Here is a 21,083-nt window from a genome sequence, read left to right as displayed (position 1 = left end):
AAACCCACTCCAACTCAAACTCACTTTTTATGAAGATTAATGTACAATTAGAATAATAATAATTCACTTCACTGTTAACAAAAATAGTTAAGAATATCTTCAGTGTTTCACTTGAAGACCTCTTTGCATCAAATTCGCATCTCGCCCAGAGAGACTATACCTGAAGTATGCCATATTTTCCACGGTTTAGTTTACACGTTCACACCCAAACCATTTGAGAAAAACACAGATAATCTTTTGCTATCTTTAAACCATCCACTTCTACAATTCGGCAACTACGGGCTGCTGTGAACCACATCTGTTTTAAACTGTTTATGTGTAAGACACTCAAAATTGTCTTGGTAAGCTTTGATGTCTAGATGGACATTACTTTCTATTATTTTCATTTGTGAAATGTTCTTTTTTTGTTTATTTATTTTTCTATTCCTTTTCTTTTATCCTTTTTTTTCAAGTGCATCTCCAGTTTTAAGTAAAAATATTCCTCTTTAAAACCAATTATTGTATTTTGTACTTTAATTCTTTACATGATTACATTACACAGTTTTTATACTATGCATAAATCATGTATAAAGCAAAAAATGAGTGTATTTGTTTTTGATGAAAAGTCTCAGTTAATGTTTCTGGTTTGATTTCTCGATGATAGCTGAGACATAAGCATTTAATTATGCGTTTACTTTGACTGTGGAATTGCGAATGCTCTCTTCATTCATTTTGACCAGAATGAACTCTTGATCAGCATACTTCATATTTAATGTTGAATGAGATGGAATTTGCTGCACTGCCTTCCTCTATATAAGCTGTTCAGTGTAAGTCAGGGTCAATGGAAGCACTTGTGTGTTTGTACACTGCACTTTCTTCACTGTATGTTCACATTTGGTGACTGTGTAGGCCAAGGTTAGCCCTCTTGCTATTGAGAGGTGCACAATGGTTGAAAACTTCTCTTCAGTAATGAGCTGAAGCTAAATGAAAATGTTGTTTCAGAAAAAAAAAAAAAAATGAAGTGAACAACTAGAGAATGGCGTGTTTTAAAGAACGGTAAACACCCAAGAGTTCAAATCATGTCAGTCCACATTAAGCCTCTAAGATTAAATGTTTTTAATCATAATGTGAAAGCAGTCCTAAAGGATCATATACACTAAGACTCATTGAAGAAAGAAAATGGGAAGACTTTCAGGTTTTCTTGTATGCGGTCAGATGATTTTTGCTTGTTTAGCTTTTTAAGAATTTTGTTTGAGTGGTAAACAGGTTCAAACTATCCAAACTTTTTCTAAACCATATCACATACCCCACTAACCATAACACATAACCCACTTATCAAAACATATTAAGTCAAAATTAAAAAAAAATCAGAGTCAAAAGTGACTAAAAATTGTTGCCAAAAAAAAAATGCTTTTCTTTTGAAATTCTATTCATTAAAGAATTGAGGAGCTTATTAGTAAGAAATTTTCAAAAACAAAAAGTTCCAAATCAGCATATTACACTCAAAAACTCTTTTGTGTGTGTGAAAGATTGGAGTGCATTTTACCAGAAAATACTGCTCAGTCTTGATAGTTCAGAATTTCATGTTTAATTCAGTGTGTTAGGTGCCATTGCTAAATTTAACAAAAATTACAAAAGAAAATCCACACCAATTATATGTTTATTTATTTATTTTTCCACTCAGCGTAGGATGATTTTTGAAGGATTGTATGATACTGGAGACTGGAGTAATGGCTGCTGAAAATTTAGCTTTGCCATCTCAGATATACATTACATTTTAAAATGTATTCAAATAGAAACCTTTTTTATTTACATTGTAAGATTTCACACTATTGCTGTTTTACTTTATTTTTTATCAAATGAATTCAAAATATTACTTTGACCCCAAACTTTTGAATTATAAAATAAAGGTAAAATAAGCCGACATTCTGGGGGGAAAATGTGTAGATGTAAAAATGAATGTCTATCCATTGGGATTTTTTTTTCTCGTCATTATTGGGATATGACAGAATTCCAATGTTCATTCTTTTAGAATTTTAAGTAAATAAAAAAAAATGTAAACACTTTAAGGCTTCTCAAACACCAGCCTGCCGCTGGTTGGTCAGATCTTGTTGTGTATTGATCTCAGTATGTATTGATCTCTCTCTGTATATGTATGCAGCAAGCAGACCGTGACAGGATGTTTGGAAAGGTTGCGAGAGGTTTTATGGTAGGCCTACACCAATCCAACGATGGTATCGCTGGATTTTTGAAGAGTATGGTTCATAAGTAAAGAACAGAGCAGTGCTCATGAGGGGAATAGAAAAGAAAAGCTTTTGTTTGCCAGACTGAGAGAGGTGAGGACAAAGACATACACTTGTGGAGAAAACGAGAAAGAAAAAGAGCTTGAGGGGCTTGGGCTTAAGAAAATAGGTGTGTGTGTGTGTGTGTGTGTGTGTGTGTGTGTGTGTGTGTGTGTGTGTGTGTGTGTGTGTGTGTGCGCGCGCGCGCGGGGAAGGAAGCGAGAGAGGTTCGAACTTCGAGAGAGAGAGAGAGAGAGAGAGAGGTGAGCTGGAGGTTTTAATGTGGCCGTTTGTCGTGTTTATGTGGCTGTGGCGCTGCTCTCTCCTGCTCTCTGTATTGATGGCAGTGCAGCCTGGCTGTAATTGATGGCGGCATATTGCTGTACTCCGGCAAGATTAACCGACACACACAAACAAACAGAAAACAAAGAACCAACCCTAACCAACCACTTTACCACACCACACACTCAAACCCTGAAATATGTGTGTGTGTTTGTGTCTCTGTAGGGAAGACGACGGGTGCCACATTTCTTCTACAGGTATCTCCTCTCCCTATTTTGTAACCCCACGTTTGCTTTAAAGCATTAATTATCAGTTCAAAACACCTTGTACATTGTGCAAGTTTTGAAGTTGCACACAAAAGACACAGTGCTTCCCTTCCATAAAGCTCCGTTGCTGCCATAAAACAAAATGCTTATATTGTTACATTGTTTAGTTTGTTTGTCTGCTTTGTTCAGATGTACTTTTAAAGTGATCCGAACGCTATAGAATTCAAACCTACAGTATCTTGGTGGAACTGGTAAAAACATGTGATCTCTATGAAGGGACAACCAACTTTTATTAGGCTACTGATAAATTAATCGTTTAAAATGTGTGCATATCATTAGTGACCCTGCTGTAAAAACGCAGCTAATGTCGTTTTTTTTTTTTTTTTTTTTTTTTTTTGGTGATTGACTTTTTCTGTTTTCTAAATAAATCATTGTTCATAAGGTAAAGAACATTCTGTGAAAATGTAACCTTGATATCTTTAATATTGATTAAGACCATGTCAACGATTTAAATTGTAGTGAAAGTAATGATATGATAAGATTTTGAGACTTTAGCCTGGATATCACAGAGAGGGTCACATTTTGTCAAAAGTTGTTGAGGGGTAAAAAAAAAAAAATACAATTTATCTCTTTTTTACTTTTTTTTCTATAAAATATTTTATTTATTTACACAATTTGTCTTGGTGAATCCACCAGTACACAGAGAGAGAAAAAAATATATAAATAATTAGTAAAATAATATTTTGGGTATTGCACGTTTTCTTCTTTTTTTGATTGCACAGGGAAGAAAGTGTTCATGAGTTAGATGTATGTATTTTTCTTTTGGGCTTTTTTTTTCTCTCTCTCTCTAACCTGGAATATTTCTTTAAGACATTTGATGACTGAAACACATTAGCTTGATTGTATTTTTAGTAAGTGACATCAGTGAAAGGTGTTTATTTATTTTTATTCTTTTCCTTTCATAGTTTGCCACAGCTCTCTGCAAACTGACAAAAAGGTGAGACTTATTTGGGTGGGTACCTGCCTTTCCAAGTCAGCAATAGGGGGCAGTGTGTCTCTACTGGCACTTCAGTGCTCGGATGCTGAGACTGTTGGTACCTCATTTCCCCCTCCACATATGCCCTGCCTGTGGCATCATGCTTCTATGTGTGAACATCTTTGGCAGCATGGAGAGGGAAGGGCCCGTCAGCCAGCACGCTCCCACTGCTGTGAACATATTTGTTTGCTTGACTGTTTGTTTCTATTTCTGAGAGTTTGACTTAACCTTAGTCATTAGCAGGGCAGATTTATAGCAATTTTCATTGTTTATTCATGGGCCTGTATGCTTCCATAGTGGTGATAGTGCTAATTTATTCAGAGATCTCTTAAAATATATCATAAGTCAAGGCTTATAAGTTAACATTGATAATACTAGATTGCCATTGAACAAAACTGTTAAACCACTATTAGCTAATCATAAAACATATATTTATACATACATAAACATATATACACACTCACATTTGTCGATATCCAAGTGTAAGCAAGCAACAAAGAACCATAGGCCTGTATGTCTGTAGACTCGCACAGTAAATGAAAAACTAGCCGTCCTTTTCAATATCCAGCTGAAATCCTCATCAAACAAATGTATTTACTGTACAAGACTCCATTCTCTCAGTCTGAAAACTATGAAACAATATTGGGCTCGCTGTTTCTCAGAGCACACAAACTAATCAAAAGTACTCCATGTGTTCGCCAGATAATGACTAGTGAATAGATCTCCTCATGTTATTTACACAGTACATGAAAACATGCTCTTTCCAGCTCTATTTGCAGCAGATCATAGTTGTTTTTGATAATGACTCGAGATTTTAGAAGTCAATGTGTGCAAAAAATGATAGATTGAGCCCATCATTGCATTTGTTGATGAAATCACTTAACTCATGAACACTGCATATAATAATATATGATATCCCTACCAACATCATGGCTGTGTTTAAGAATTTAATAGAAGCTAATAGAGTAACTTACATTTTAGACACAGTATTACCAGTTACATTGAATATTTTTTGCCACGTCAATAGGTTTTTTGGGGTTTTTTTTTCAAATGAAGCCTAACTAGAACTGTTGCATCAGCAGTTTTTAGCAAAATGATTTGGTAGAGTGAATGATTTAATGATTCACTGTTATACAGCCGTATCCGGATATCCATACTTCACTGTACAGTAGGCAAAAACAAGTATGTGTAAAGAGCTGCATGTCCGAATTAACAGTATACATAAAACAGTAGGCAAAAAGTACTGTAAGGACACTTGAAGTCACTGGAGAGGATTTGGAAATGGCAGTAAAGCAATGCAGCTGATGCTAGGAGGTCGCATGACAACTACAAAATGATGAATGTAGATTACATTCATCCTACACACATTCATACTGTATAGAACATGTTTTTTAATGGTAATGAAGTAATTACTTCAAAAAAGGTACCTTCTCAGAGTATGTGATTTGGGATTGGAACTTGTGTCTAAATTTGGAATAGCATACTATACTTACTATTTCCGCCTTTAAAGATATTGTAGAAATAGTAAGAGTTCTATGCCAGTATTCTGAATATTGATTTAAGTGAATAATTCAATGATCTACTCATAAGTTTAATTCCTAACTGAATTAGTGTTTTTGAACAAATCAGTTCAGTGAATGGTTTAGAAAAGCTCACTGAAAAATCCCTAAACACAGAGCAAAACAGAACGAAACATCGAGAGCAAACAATTAGAAACCAGCCTCCGATTTTAAATCTTAATGCAGATCTGTTTTGTCTCTCGATGTGTTTTCCCGCTCAGTCCGTCTCACCCTCAACCACCTTCTGGCATTTCCCCAGGTGTTGAGGCCGAGAGAGAAAGTGCTATTTTTACTAGTCTGATCTCACACCTCTCTCTCTCGCTCCCTTCCCTCCCCCTCTCCCTCGGTGTGAGGAATATGAGGCATGGATGGGTCTGACGAGAGAGGCCTGAATTTTGCACGCACACACACCTATGCTTTCAGTCCTCTGTCAGCTTTTGATTCAAAACCTATGAAGGTATTCTGGTGTCTCGTAGCTCTTGTGTGAAACATCTGTTATCAACTGTTCACTTTTTTTTTTTTTTTTGTCGGAGACACTATTCCTTTCATTTAATTATCATTTTCTCTCCGTTTTCTTTTTGTTGGAATAGCCTGCATGGTGTAGACTTTTTAGCATACTAGTGCTTGCTTTCTCTCTCTCTCCTGTTGTATGTGCCCTTCCACTCCCCCTCTCCATTACTGTGTGTCTGTAGATGCGGTTTCTGCACACGCTCTCTGGCGTGCTTATCGGAATGCGAGTGCTGATTGTTGGCCTGTCTCTCAGTTTGACTGACAGCTCCGGCTTTGCTGCGGAACGCCTGATTTTGTCAATGTTTGTCTGCGAGGCCTTATCTCCAAAACCTTATATTAACTGCCTCAACAGTTAGTGTAGCCAGTCTCCCTCCATCTCACTTTCCCTACTCTTATTTCATCCTCCCTTTTCCTCCTTTCTCCATCAACGTCTTCCCTTCTTCTATTTTTTGGGATTGACACTATATCAGCAGTTCTTTATTTAAAAGACTCCAGAATTGTCTCATTTGTGATTGTGAGGTTTAACAAAATGGGTATCATGGTTCTGGTTCGATCCAGTCTCATTTTTTAAAATGTGACGATGGCTGAATAGTGGAATATGGAGGTGAGAAGTGGGTAAATCTGTGTTTCCATTGTCTGCATGTAGAGGAGATCCAGAGGTTAGCAGATCACTTCACACTTAGTGAAATCCAATATGCTTTCAATTCTAGTCCTCTGAGTCATTGAGTGGACAGACACGATCTTACAGTCATCGAGATTAAACAATTGCATTCAATTAACACAACTCTCTCTTACACACATACATACGTGTGTGGGTGGTTGATGAATAACATGTTTTTCATGGATTTTTTAATTAACCATAGAATTTAGGTTTAAATTTATATAAATGTATTTCATTTTAAGTCCATTCTTAGTTGTGAGGTGAATTTTTAGCAGCCATTACCCCAATCTGCAGTGTCACATGGTATTTAATAGCGGTGACCTAGCATTTTTATAGACTGTACATATTTTTACTCAAAGATAACAAAATATGTGTTAAAAAAATCCAGACTAAATGTGCCCTGTCCAAACTTTGTTTCAGTGGGACGTATGTCAGCACAGTAAAGAAAACTATGCCTCTTAAGCCTCTTCATGTTTTCTTTTTCCTAGGTTTTCCCATCTTTACTAGTTTTAAATAGTCCTGCATTGTGAGTGACAAATGGATTTAAAAAGTGAATATGTAGTCTTTAAATTAATAGAAGGTCATACGCTGCTTGCATAAAAGTTATAAAATAATGCTGTTTAAAATAGTTTAAGATGTTGTATTCAAGTAATTCATGTAAACAACCCACATATACAGAGTCAGAAGGACGATCAGCACTAATTAAAAGGACACATTGATGTCTTGGCACTTTGGGGAAATGTCCTTTATAGAACTGTGATTGAGTAAACTGCTATTAAACAGTGATATAAAGATTCCAGTCCTATTTCCATACTCATATGCTGTCATTTTTAAAAGACTCTCTTGACAAATATCTAATATATGTACTCGCAGTCTAAATGTGCTTATGTTTGCTCAATTAATGCTTTTGCTTTAAGAGTATCACTTGAAAAATTTATTTATTATTATACGGCTGTCTGGAATACATTGATACTGATTGTTCAATAGCAGTATTTTCTGATTATATATAAACTGTATAACTGACCGCTTGCACAGGTGACTGATTTTCATATGTATTTGTGCTAGTTTGCGGTCTCTTTTTTTCTTAATGATAAAATAATTTAAATTAAATTGCTATTTCATTATTTCTTTAGCCGGGTAATAAGCAGGATAATGAGCAGTCAGCTGATCATTATTGCAAAATACCCCTTCATGGTGATACAAGACCCCTCTATTTTGCAAGTTCTGCAAGTGGACAGAAATAATACAACTCCTCTGACATTGTATTTGTCCTCAGCAGCCCTTAATGTTTATCAAGGCTTCTTCTGTTAAGCGATTTTGTCTTAGTTTAATGACTGTCTAAAGGAAGAGGGGGTTTAATTTGACCTGTGTTTCTCAGAATAAAGAGAACTAACAGTCTGCATTCAAGTCCAGTTTGTTGCATTCAAATGCTTTCAAAACCATCCGTCAAGGACATGTAAGACTAGGCAACTTTGTGCTATGTTTCTCAGCGATTATCTTTGTTGAAAAGATTTTCTTTTTAAATAAATGCATGAATTTTGTTTGATGTGGTGACTGATGTAGCAAAGATGTCATTGTTTTTATTCAATATCACACAGTCTGTGTTCCAATTTCATATATTTTATAAAGAATGTGGGTAAAAAAGGATTTCCTAGGATTCAAACCCATGACCTTGGCATTTCCAGACCTTTCTGTGTTTCTGTCTACCTTCTGTGTTTTTTTTTTTTTTTTTTTTTTAAATGAACACGTTCTGTTACTCTGTATTCAATATACAATTAAAATAACAGAATATAATAAATAAATAGTAACGTGTGAGGGTTCACGAGCTGTTAATTATAGGTAACTTATAAACAAGGTGGAAAAGTGGAAATTTAATCACTTGGTAATTAAAAAAAAATTAAAAGGTGTTTGGAGACCCTGCATTAAAAGACTTTCATTCATTAACCAGGTGAGAGTGCAAGTCTATCTTTGTCCTGATTATATTTTTATATTTTTAGGCCACGTTTCTGATTTTAAATCTGTATGTGCTTTAATTTATCCAATTAAGCTTGTGTTCTCATTAACTCTGAGCTTATTGAACACTGATTATGCATGTAGTGCGGACTATGCAAACTGAGGTGCAAATCTAATGCACTGCATGGGATAAATTAAAAGAGAAGTACATGGTTTTGAAAATATCTTTTACTGTATATCTGTTGAGATCATTTATAGAATTCAGTACTTGATTTTAACATATTATTTCAAAAGGTTACTGCTAAACAAGAAGTCATATTTGCTACGTCAATCCAGGGATGTACACTAGTATTCAGATTAGTGGTCAACACATCCATTTCTTAAAATACTAGTATCCACAATCTCAAATCGGTCACAACATGATGCTAAACTGAAAGTTCAGGACAAAAAAAGCATAATCTCAGTGGGAAAAAAAAAAAAACTAAAATGGGCTATAACCCATTAAATGCCATGGAAATGAATTGGTGCATGCAAGTTAGATAGAACATTTAAAAAATAAGATGATGGTTTTAATTTTAAAAATCAATGTTGAAATACACTAATTTATCAAATAAAATATGAAATGTTTCTGTCAGTTATAGTTATGGAAACACAAACGACACAGAAAAACACATATCATATCACAATCCTCATTGTTTTCCAGCGCTGTTCTGTAGTGTATGCATGTGTTTGTGTAATCAGTCAATCCCTGTGGATATACGAAGAAAAAAAGAACCCTACAGTGTGTGTGATGGCGAGAGGCACTGTGTCAGTAGAGATATGCTAACATGCCTGCTTCATTGTGCTGGTGTTGCTGTTCTTTGAGTCTGAATGAATAGAGCTCGTGTCTTTGCAGCAAGAAACATGCCAGTCAGCCCTGTCTCCCTGACCTCTACCGTCCCTCACTAAACCTCTCGCACTTCTCCGCATTCTCACACACAAAACCAGCCAATAATAATGAAGCACTGATCCTGTGACCTCCCCTTCTAACCAGTCACTACATTTTCTCGAATCTTTCTTCCAAACTGAATATGCAGTGGAGTTAGACTATGTTCTAGCAAAGCTCAGGTGCTACCAAAGATAAAAGTGATGGTTTACCAAGCAATGTTTTGCTTGAGGTGCTTCCATCCGTGACCCCCGTACTGACCTGAAATCGACGCATAAACTATATTCTGAAAGCCACTCCTGAATCACGGCATGCACTTGCTGTGGCCTTGAGACCCCTGTAGATCACAGGGTGATGGCCTCCTCTTGGCGGTTGGTGAATGCATTTCTAAAGGCTGCCCTCAGTACCGTCACCCCAAGTTTATTGTATCTGTGACCCAGTGTTTCTTTTTGTGGATCGTAGAAGATGACATGTTTTCTAATTTGCTTATAGTTTACAGAAGGCTCTGTGAATCAAAATTTATCCTCCTCTTTTTAGCACCTTATTTCCCATCTTCTTGCTTTCATTTCAATGCAACAAATTTGTAATATTTATATATTAATACATAAACAATAGAATTTTAAATTGATTTATTTTAATAGTTTCCTATGCATAAATAATAATCATCAGTTCTTTATCATCATGTGATCTTCTCAATTAAGCATGATTCTATTAAAGCCCATTTCCAGCATGGAATAAAAAAAATACTAATAATTTTGACTTTTTATCTCACCAATTTTTTTTTTATGTTTTTATTTTTATTTATTTTTTATTTTTTTTGCAATTCTGAGAATTTTTTATTTTTTTTTCTGACTGAAAGGGTTAGTTCACCCAAAAATAAAAATTAGACTGTTTTACTCACCCTCGAGTCATCCTACTGTAGGTGTATATGACTTTCTTCTTTCAGATGAATCCAGTCGGAGTTTTATTAAAAATTGTCCTGGCTATTCCAAGCTCTATCATTGCAGTCAGCGGGTGTTGCACTTAAACAGTCCACAAGTCGTCAAATAAAGCGTGTGCATTCATCATAAAACGTGCATCACATGGCTCCAGGGGGTGAATAAAGGCCTTCTATAGTGAATGCATGCGTTTTTGTAAGAAAAATATCCATATTTCAAATGTAATAAACACTTTTCTCTCACGTCTGTTATCTGTCATAAGGTGTTCCGGCGGAAGTCGTAGTACGTATGCGCAGCACGTGAGCCTCTGAGATATGCTAGACTCTCGAGTTTGTTTATAGGACCAAAAGAAGCAAAGTTTCCTTACTTTAGCAAAGGAAAACCAGTCTCCTCTTGGTTTATATCGAAATCCTCTGACATATTTTTTTGCAAATCCTCGGTTTGTACTTCTACTTCGTGACAGCGTTTTGTTTTGTTCTCTCTCGCATTTGTCACTAATCACACAACACCGACGTACTACGACATCCGCTGGAACAGCTGCCACGCATGATAAATAACGGAAGTGAGAGAAAGGTGTTTATTACGTTTAAAATATGAATATTTTTCTTACAACAACGCATGCATTCACTACAGAAGGACTTTATTCACCCCCCCCCCCCACCTTTTTATTATGAATGCATGCGCTTTATTTGATGACTTGTGGACTGTTCAACTGCAACACCCGCCCACTGCAATGATAGAGTGATAATTATATACAATGATAATTATATGTCCTAATTCAGACTTTTTTTAACATCTTGCAGTTTACATCTTGCAGTTTTTAAATTTCTTCAGAATTATGAGATAAGAATTAACAATTACCTTTATTTACTACTGTGGTGGAAACAAGCTTCCATACTCACCTGGCAAAACTGATTTGAATGGTTTGTTCATGAATCAAGCTGATCTGCTTCCTGTTTTTTCTCCTCAGCTCTGTATTCCTCTCTCCTCTCACCCTTTTCCCTCCGCTGCATCTTTTTCCCTCCCTTGTCTTCCCTCCCTCTTTTTCGCTTTCTCGTTCCATGGCTTGGTAGTGATTGACACTTACAAATTACCCCACGATGGAGGCATTGTGTGTGACCCTTCTCTCTCTCATCTCCAGCGAGCCTGCCGTTTTGTCATCTAATTACTGTGAATCCCTGGCCTGTTCCCCGCTGCTGAATTTTTAATGAGCCTGCCTGCCCGGCTTTCCACTCCCCAAACTCCTCTCCTCTCCTCTCCTCTCCTCTCCTCTCCTCTCCTCTCCTCTCCTCTCCTCTCCTCTCCTCTCCTCTCCTCTCCTCTCCCCACCTGACAGCCTGGTGCTCTCTCTCTCTCTCTCTCTCTCTCTCTCTCTCTCTCTCTCTCTCCCTTTCTCTCTCTCTCTCTCTTTCTCTCTCTCTCTCTGTCTCTTAACTTATGTGTCCTCATTCAGTCTCCTCTATCAGTCTTTCTCCATGTTATCAAGGTGTGTCCTCTCAGCCCTGGTCATCCTCTCATCGCTGACTGAGCTGCCCACCTGGCAAATCTGCCAACTTCCTGTTTCCTCTCTCTTTTTACCTGTGCTGACTTGTCCTGTCCATCCATCCATCTGAAAGTCTAACGCCATCATTCTGTCTTTCTAACATTCAGCCTATCCATCCATCCATCCGTCTGGCCATCCATACTTCAATCTATCATCTATTTATCCATCAATACATCCATCTATCCATCTTTCTATACATCTCTCAGTCTATATATATTGTTCTATCTATCCATCATCTATCAATCTATTGTTCTATCTATAAATCTATTGTTCTATCATCTATCAATCCATCTATTGTTTCATCTGTCGTCTCTATCAGTCTACCTATCTCTATGTCTATAATTCTATCATTCTGTCAATTTTTCTATCCATCTGGCATTCTAACGTCTATTGTTCAGTCGTTCTAGTTATCCATCCATCTTTCAATCTATTATATATTTTTATCTATCTATCTGTCTGTCTGTCTGTCCGTTGTCATTCTGTCATTCTGTCTATCTGTCGTTCTATCTGTTCATCTAACTACAGCTATCTATCTATCTATCTATCTATCTATCTATCTATCTATCTATCTATCTATCTATCGTTGTCATTCTGTCTGTCTGCCTATCTCTGTCGTTCTATTGTTCTATCTATTCATCCAACTATATCTATCCATCTATCCATCTGTCTATCTGTCTATCTAGCTATCTATCTGTCTATCTATCTATCTATCTATCTATCTATCTATCTATCTATCTATTGTTCTTTCTATCGTACGGTTTCTTCTCTCACAAAAAGCATATTATTGCATCAGATCAGAAAGGCTACAGCATCAGACAGGCCTAATAAATTCAAACAGTAAGCTGTATCATACTGGAGCAGCAGGCAGCTCGTCTGTGATCTACAGCCCCAGAGTGGCTGTAGTTCTGCGGCAGAGATGTGAGATGAAGAAGATGAAGCGCGGTGCTCTGATTCGGCCCAGGACTTCCCAAGATCCCTTTTTTTTCCACTCTAGAGACACCCATGCTAGGCATACAGCACAGAAACCAGGACCTTGTATGAGAAGCCAGCAGGAAGGAAAAAAAGCAAGGGAAAAAATCTGAGCTCCCACAATCCCCGGCAATGTGTCACTGGCGTCTGGGCTGTAGCCGGCAGGAAGTCCCCTGTCGCTTGCACTAGAGTAGCTAGAAATCATCAGACCTTATCAGCCTGATGTTAGAGAGCGAGAGAGAGAAAGAGACAGAGGGGAAAAAGGACGGGAGAGGAAAAGTGATCGAGAGTCTGAACATAAAGAAAGATTAATGGGAGGTGGTTGGAAGGTAGTAAATGGGCAGGGTTTGCAAAAAGGAAAGAAAACAGGAAGAAATCAAAATTGTGACGCATGTTAATGATCCCATGGTACAGTAACTGAGCTGAATATTAGCGATACACTGTCCAGAATTTACTGGCAAATACATTGAGGAAATTGTTTTCAATTCTGGAAACACTAATAACTGAGGTTAATTTTTGCAAAGTTGCTTAAAGTACACCATATGAATACTATCGCTGTTTCTGAAATCAAATACTTCCCTATAGTAGCCTATATGAAAACCGTTTGGCAAAAGAGAAGTATGTCTGAATTCTAATTATTCGGAAAACCTACTACTTTTGGTGAAATTCTGAAGTGCACATTCAATCCACACCTTACTATCCCATAATGCAACAGGAGAGGATTTGCTAGCAGTAAAGTGACATAACTGATACTGGTAGGTCACATACCAGTAACAACATGGTGGTACTCCAAATTTAATTCATATACCATATTTATATAGAACATACTTTTTTTAACGTAATGAAATAAGTTCAAATTCCAATCATTATATGTCTGCACTGTCTGAATTCAGATATACTACCTTTTTTAAATTCTGTTTTTCACCTAGCCTAGAGGGAATCATATTCAGACAGGAAGTGTGACAGCAAGTTGGGGTACCAAATGTGTAGGCCTATTGAGTCTATTTGTGACAGTTTATGGATGTATTATTAATCAGGCATTTAAATGAATGGCAACTTAATATGTCAATAAACTTTTGTTACATGCAGTGTAAGAAAACATGTAAAAATAATATTATCTTTATTAGAAAATGCGACTAGTGCTTTTCCATTCAAGACTGTATTCAAGCCGCTACAATAACAATATCAATATTTCTATTCTAGCTATAGCCACGGATATAACCTGTAATGACACTGACACACATAATCTTAAATCTTAACTAACAGACAGCAGCATTTGCGTTCCGTTTTTGATGTGCAAACTAACCTTCAGATGACATGCAGTATGTATTTACATCTGTGTGAGTTACCAAAACAACACATAAAAGCACACCACAGACAACTAGTTAAACTAGCTAGTTCTGTGCAGTTCCATTCACAAAGCACAGGTTTACTGAAAAACGGGTGTAAACCTAGAAAATTTAAGCATGTCAGTTATATAAAATTCTATCAAATTCGGTTGTCATTGTCGTTACTAAACTGTGTGTGAACGTTTACCATTTTTAACAGGCCTATATTCTCCTTAGTGTGGTTTTAATAAACTCTAATCCCTGAGCTTGAGCAACAGGAAAAGGACAAAGGAAAAGGGAGGAGAAATAAACAAACAAATAGACTAAAGAGTGAGAAGAATAAATAATTGCAGTGGTCTGGGTCACCCGTTATGATGTCCAATATTTCTGATTAAATTGTTATATATAAAGCCCCTCCTACATAATGTTCAATGTGTATTTGAGAGATAGGCGAGAGAATGTGACAGTGGCTTGGAGTCTGTTTACCCTGTTTATCAGGTCTGTGGTGGGCAATAACATCATAATGCTTCATTTGACCGCTCTATGGCCTCCTGAAAAATAAATAACTCTGCACTGTCAGGGGTGTTAGATTGAGTTCATGTTTAACGGGGCACCCTGCACCACAGCCCCCTGGGAAAAGGGATGGGGCGTGGCCACCGGGCGCAGAAGGAGCTCATTACTGTGTCATGGGTGAGGAGAAATATTGGCCTCGTAAATGACTGAATGAGAGTGAGAGAGTAGGATGGAGAGGTATCGGACATGGAGCGATAGAGAGAGAAAAGGAAAGGAGGGAGGGGAGGGAAGGAGAGGGGAAACAAATGACTTAGCTTGGAGAGATAGCAGTCAATCAATCATCTTTAAACAAAAGCAGTGCTGCCCCAGAGAGCATTTAAGAAGTGCTTATTTAATTAAAAGTCCTTCTCTCCATATTTATGGCCATCCACCTTCAAATATTAACCTTTTGGGCTGGGACAGGCCCTGACGAGTGAAAGGGGGGTTGCAGAGGGGTACTTTAACTGCCTATTCACAATGTATGTGGATGTTTTGTCAGCTCTGTTATAGACTAGTGTGTAAATGGGTGTTGAGATGGATGTCCAGGGACTATTGTGACTCGATTATATGTTGCTTTGGTTTGTTTTTAGTTTATGTGTTTATGAATTCTCTTTAGCTGTTTAAAATAGTTATATTTTGACAGAGCATGCACCCAACAAATTAGAAATTAAAAAACAGAAAACTATTGACACCTTTTTGGCAAGTAAATGTTAGCACTTCTTTGTTTAAAAAAATAATCTGCACACAGCCATGGCAATAGCGGGTTTATTCATTAACTAAAACCAATGCTAAAACCACAAAAAAAAATTTCATTACTTAAAAATAAATATTAACTGAGATAAAATGAAATATCAAAAAACATTTTATTTTAACTAGTTATCAAGGCAGCATTTCTCATTTTACTTTACTTTAATGTGAAGTACTAAAATAATTAAAACTAAAGTAAAACTCAAAACTAAAACTTAAAGGGATAGTTCACCCAAAAATGAAAATTCCGTCATTAATTACTCACCCTCATGTTGTTCCAAACCCGTAAGACCTTCGGAACACAATTTAAAGGGGTCATGACATGGGTTTTTTTATTTTATTATTATGGTCCCCTAGGTGCAATTATAGTATTACTATAGTTTAAAAAAAAAAAAAAAAAAAAAAAAACTTTTAAAATGTAGTGAATTATGACATTTTCCCACCCTGTTTCTCATCCTTTGATTCAAACAGCCTGTTTTGGGGTTGTTTCCCCTTTAAGAGTTCAGTGTTAACGCCCACTGTTATGATTGGCTAACGAAAGTGCCTATGGATCAATTATTAACACCCCCAGCCAGAACATTTGCGGATTGAGCGTAACTGTTTAGTATCGGGTGATGCATTCGAAGCGATGGCTCTTGCAATGATAAAACCTTATATGTTTGAGCACATCTGCGTGGCATTGTAATTTTCCTGTACACAGACCCACTCGCTGTCCGTCGACTGAACACTTGTGAGGCGCGCGGCGCGACAACGATACGAAATGAGCGTAGTTGTCTTGTGCTGGAGGCAGTCATATGCAAATGGTTGGAACCTCACTTCGCACCGTGACGTCACTTCTTACCATGGATCCAGAACGAGCTGTATTTAGAGCTTGATTAAATAAATGGCTCGTTTAAATGGGGAGGACGTCTTAAGCTATGAAACTTGCAGGACGTTTTAATGGTACAAAGACCTCTTATATTCCAAAAGATCAAGGCAAATTTGGTTTCTCATTTCATGACCCCTTTAAGATATTTTTGTTGAAATCTGAGAGCTTTGAGACCCTCCAATAGACAGCAAGGGTCCCTACATGATCAAGACATAGAAAAGTACCAAAATTACCGGCGAATCAGCCAAAGTGAACTTGGCCCAATACAAAAGAGCAGCTTCACCTGGCGTCAAAGTGCAGCGCCGGGCACCAAACCTCTTTTGAAGCTGGAGGTTTCAGTGACTTTGCTCTCTGTCACACACCATATGTTTGCACCTTCTGTACCCTCTCAATACACCCTGCGTACCATCTGCACATATCCCCCTTGTGTCAGCCTACGTGTGTATGTGTGTGCGTTTGCTTGCAACTTAATATATCTTAGCACAACTCAATACAAACTGTTTTCATATACATGTACACAGGTGTGTAGACAGCTAGACTAATAGGTGGTATTTAATGATGAGTAGCATCCTGGTAATGCAAATAACTAATGAAAACACATACTGGTGGTTAACAAATTAGCTATTTAATCTGTCAGGTTTTCCCTTGAACTATTAACGTCACATAAAATTACTTTGAAAACAGTGGTTCCCATAAAGGACACGTAGGTCACACGTTAAAGTGTATGAATTTCTTTGCATTAGATGCAAAATATAAAACTAAGTCTCATCCGATGCTAGACCTTTCCTCAGAACTTTTCTTTGGCATTTTTTCAATTACTTTTAAGTAACTGATGTCAAGGTGATTTTTATTGGAAGTATAAAGTCAGTTCCCCTACAGATAATACAAGTGTCACAGCAAAGTTTATCATGAACTGTAAACATGTTCCGTTTAATGTCTGACACCAGAATGATGTTAATTTTGAACAGTATGCCTGTTGTTTTATGTTGTAAAACAATTTATTCTGCTTTAAAAGTGTGCTGTTTCTATGATTAATTATATTTTTTTTTGTTGTTGAATTTAGTGATTGATCAAAAAAACTAATATTGTGAAATATTATTACAAGTTAAAAGAACTGTTTTCTGTTGTAATATATTTTAAAATGTAATTTATTCCTAAGCTGAACTTTCAGCAACCATTACTCCAGTCTTCAGAGTCACATGATCCTTCAGAAACCATTCACTCTATGAAAATTCCATAAAAATACAGCCCAGTGTACTGTTAATATGAATTTTTATAGGCATTTTACCTGTATTCTGAATTATGTATTGCATTGTGTTTTAGGGTTGAAGGAAATATTCGTAAATTTAGCAGAAAATGTACTGGTAATGGTTGAAAATAATAAAAGCTCAAAAGAAAAAGCATTTATTTGGAATAAGATCAATGTAAAAGTCACTTTTGATCATTTTAATGCATCCTTGCTATGTATTTATTTATTTTATATATATCTTAAATATATATATATATATATATATATATATGGTAGTGTATTTTGATTTTATAGCTGAGCTATGACCAAACTTTATTACAAGCTAAAAATAAGGCAAATGTAAATTTAGTGTATTGCTTTTTGATAAAATGGCCTAACCATACCATAAACCTGGGGAGGTTAAAATTTCAATTTTGTTTCAACTACAAAACAGCCCATCGTGTCAGAGAATATATTCTTTGTTGACTGATGAAACACACGTTACCTTTCAGCCCTTTATTTGTTCCTTTTCCCTTTTAACAGAGTAGCTCCTTTGCACTGACGGGTCTTTAAATGATCTCTACATCCCAAACAGGGTCATTTTAGGTTGTGCGCATCTGAATAATTGACTTGCCGCAAGAAAAGAAAATTATGCAACAAACAAGCGAAAAAAGGAACATGATATCCCCGGGTTTGCATTCGACAGCCAGGAAATTAAGTGGTACATCTAACACATTTCCAGAGTCCTAAAAAATGAACAGCTGCCTCACTCTAAGAGTGTGGTAATTGGGTGAGCCTCTTTGACGTGTTCCCACCTAGTGCCGGGCTGTTAAGCCACCACATTCTTTATGAATCATATTTACTGACAATATTCACAGCCGTGCTCGCTCGGTGCTAATGCATTCAGCTCACTCCTCTCTCCTAACTGGCACCGGATTCACACACACAAAAGACACAGATGCACACACACAATCAGAAACCACAAAAAATAGACTTGCATGAATAGAAAAGTATACAAAACGTACTGTATATCAAGCAACATACACAGAATAAACAGATTGTATCATCTGTCAACACTTTAGAGGTGCGTGGAGGCCAAGTGGGAATGTTCACTCGAAACCTAGTGAACAATTCACAGCAAATTTTGTCACCCTTGGAGATGCGAGTCTCCTCACATTGTGGTACCGAGACGGCTGCTCCGTAAACTGTTAAAGCTAGCAGAGACGACATGCAATTATAGATTTATCTTATTTGTCAGTAGCCTTCTCACATTACACCTAAGAAGAAGTTGGGTTTTTTTGTATTATTTTGTAGTTTTATTGAAAGATCTGGGTTTATTCTAGATCTGTATTTTCTTGCAATTCAGGTTTGTTTAATCTGTAAAGCATAAACTAGTAGGCGTTACAAGGACAAGCTCTCATCAATCTGGTATAAGTTAACATGCTGCTGGAGAAAGAGTCGAGGGAGTAGGTGGAGAGTAAACGAGAAAGAGTGACAGCTAAATGAAGCTATGAATCCAGGCAGAAATTACATGCATTTCTGAAACAAATTTTTTGAAAATAGACAGGCAAATTTTTCATGGGTGGAGGCATTCAAAGACAGTGAGAGAGAGAGAGATGATGAGAAATGTTGCTGTGAATGCATGTGCTAAAAATTAGATGTTTCTCCCATATTATACACATATACTTACTTCTGCTCCTCTCAATAGCAATGCATTTCTACAGCATGCAGTATTCAAATTCAAAATTCTTAAAAAAATGTGAAAGACCTAAAAATAATCTAGATTTTGACTGGTTTCTGGTGATGGAAAATGTGCAGCAACAACGCTATTGTGTTGTGGGTGGTTGCTAAGTGATTGCTAAAGTTTTGCTAGGTTGGTTGGCAAGTTATTTTACTGGTTTAAACCATTGGTTATGCAATTATGTTTTGTGAAGGTGCAGTGTTATGTTAATATTGTGTTGGAGTCCCCTACAACAGGTTTAAATGCATCTAAGGTCAGAAAACATTGTAATTTTCTCAAAATATACATTTAATGTTAGAGTCATTTGCCAATGATTTCGAAACAATTCGTTCCAATCAAGTTTGGAGCAAACCCCTCCCTTCCATAAGCCTACTCTGCTCTGATTGGTCAGCTGGCCAAGCCTGTTGTGATTGGCACAAAGAGGAGTCCTTGAGCCATTTAGCCATCGCTATCATTGACAAAGCACCTTTACATAAAACAATAATAAAGTGCTCCAATCCATTCTTATAATAATGACATAAAATACAAAAACACATATGCAAGCGAACCATGCCCACAGCTAAAGTTTATCTGTTAAACTGTGAACACTAGGTGGATAAGTTAGCCGAGTGCTAACTTGACTAACTGATGAAACAATACAGTTTGTAAGCCAAAATATGTCTACTGTAATGTTTGAAGAACAACAGACAAAAGACTGTCTTAACTTTTAATCAGAACACAGAACAGTTGTATCACAGCCTACTCGCTCGTCTCTCCCACATTAACTCTAGAGAATCAGTCCTTGGTAAAATGACATGCACACAACAGGTGGGCAGGTCAGACTCTGTTCATATTTCTCAGGCAGGTGGGGATTATGCAAATGTGTTACCCAGTGACGTATACCGGTAACAGTATACATAGTTGTACTACAGTGTAACTAAATGGTAACACTTTAGTACAGGGACCAGGATTATTAGGATGCCTATATTGGTTGTTTATTACTTATAAAGCATATATTCTGCATGACCATATTCCACTTCCCTAATCCTACCCAATACCTAAACTCAACAACTACCTTAATAACTATTAATAAGCAGCAAATTAGTTGTTTACTAAGGCAAAAGTCATAGTTAGTGATGTGTTAGTGAGAATTGGACCTTAAAGTTTGACTTAAAACTAGCAAAATAATTTTCAGTAATTGAAGCTGAAATCAAATATAAACATTAAATAAAAAGCTTTACATTTAAAAAAAAAAAATGTTGCCTTGGTGACTAACTAAAGAGTAAAAAAAAATAATAATAATACTTTAATACTAATAAAAATTAAAGCTAGATAGAAGTATTTAAAAAATATTATTATTATCATTATTATTATTAATAATAATAAACAAAAGCAAAACAAAATTATTACAACTTAAACTAAAATAAGCATGACAACTGAAAATATATAACAACATCTCATTCAAAATATTGATAAATAGTACAATAGTACATAAAACTAAAGAAAATTCAGAAATAAAAAATGTGTATAAATTTTAAACTTTTTTTTTTTTCACTCAATTTTTATACACTTATAATATATACATCTGACCGGTTGTGGTTTTTTTTGCAGCTTTGGTGAGCATAAGAGACTTATTTCAAAAACAAAAAAAAATTGAATAAACAAAAAACATAAAACTAAAATCTCACTCAAAATATTAGATATAATAGCATATAAACAAAACTAAATAACACAGTA

The 21,083-nt window shown here is 36.3% G+C and overlaps 1 long non-coding RNA gene across 1 annotated transcript in view; it reads left to right on the top strand.

The window, feature by feature from the left end:
• Positions 1-2,766: 2,766 nt before the first annotated feature.
• LOC122141319 overlaps positions 2,767-21,083 on the top strand; it is a 30,093-nt gene continuing 11,776 nt past the window's right edge. The window contains exons 1-2 of the long non-coding RNA XR_006157702.1: positions 2,767-2,800; positions 3,775-3,806. This is a non-coding gene — a long non-coding RNA (uncharacterized LOC122141319). The remainder of the gene's footprint in view (positions 2,801-3,774; positions 3,807-21,083) is intronic.

This window comes from Cyprinus carpio, chromosome B21, assembly GCF_018340385.1.
Source record: "Cyprinus carpio isolate SPL01 chromosome B21, ASM1834038v1, whole genome shotgun sequence".
NCBI lineage: Eukaryota > Metazoa > Chordata > Actinopteri > Cypriniformes > Cyprinidae > Cyprinus > Cyprinus carpio.
This window is presented reverse-complemented; position numbering and strand designations above follow the sequence as displayed.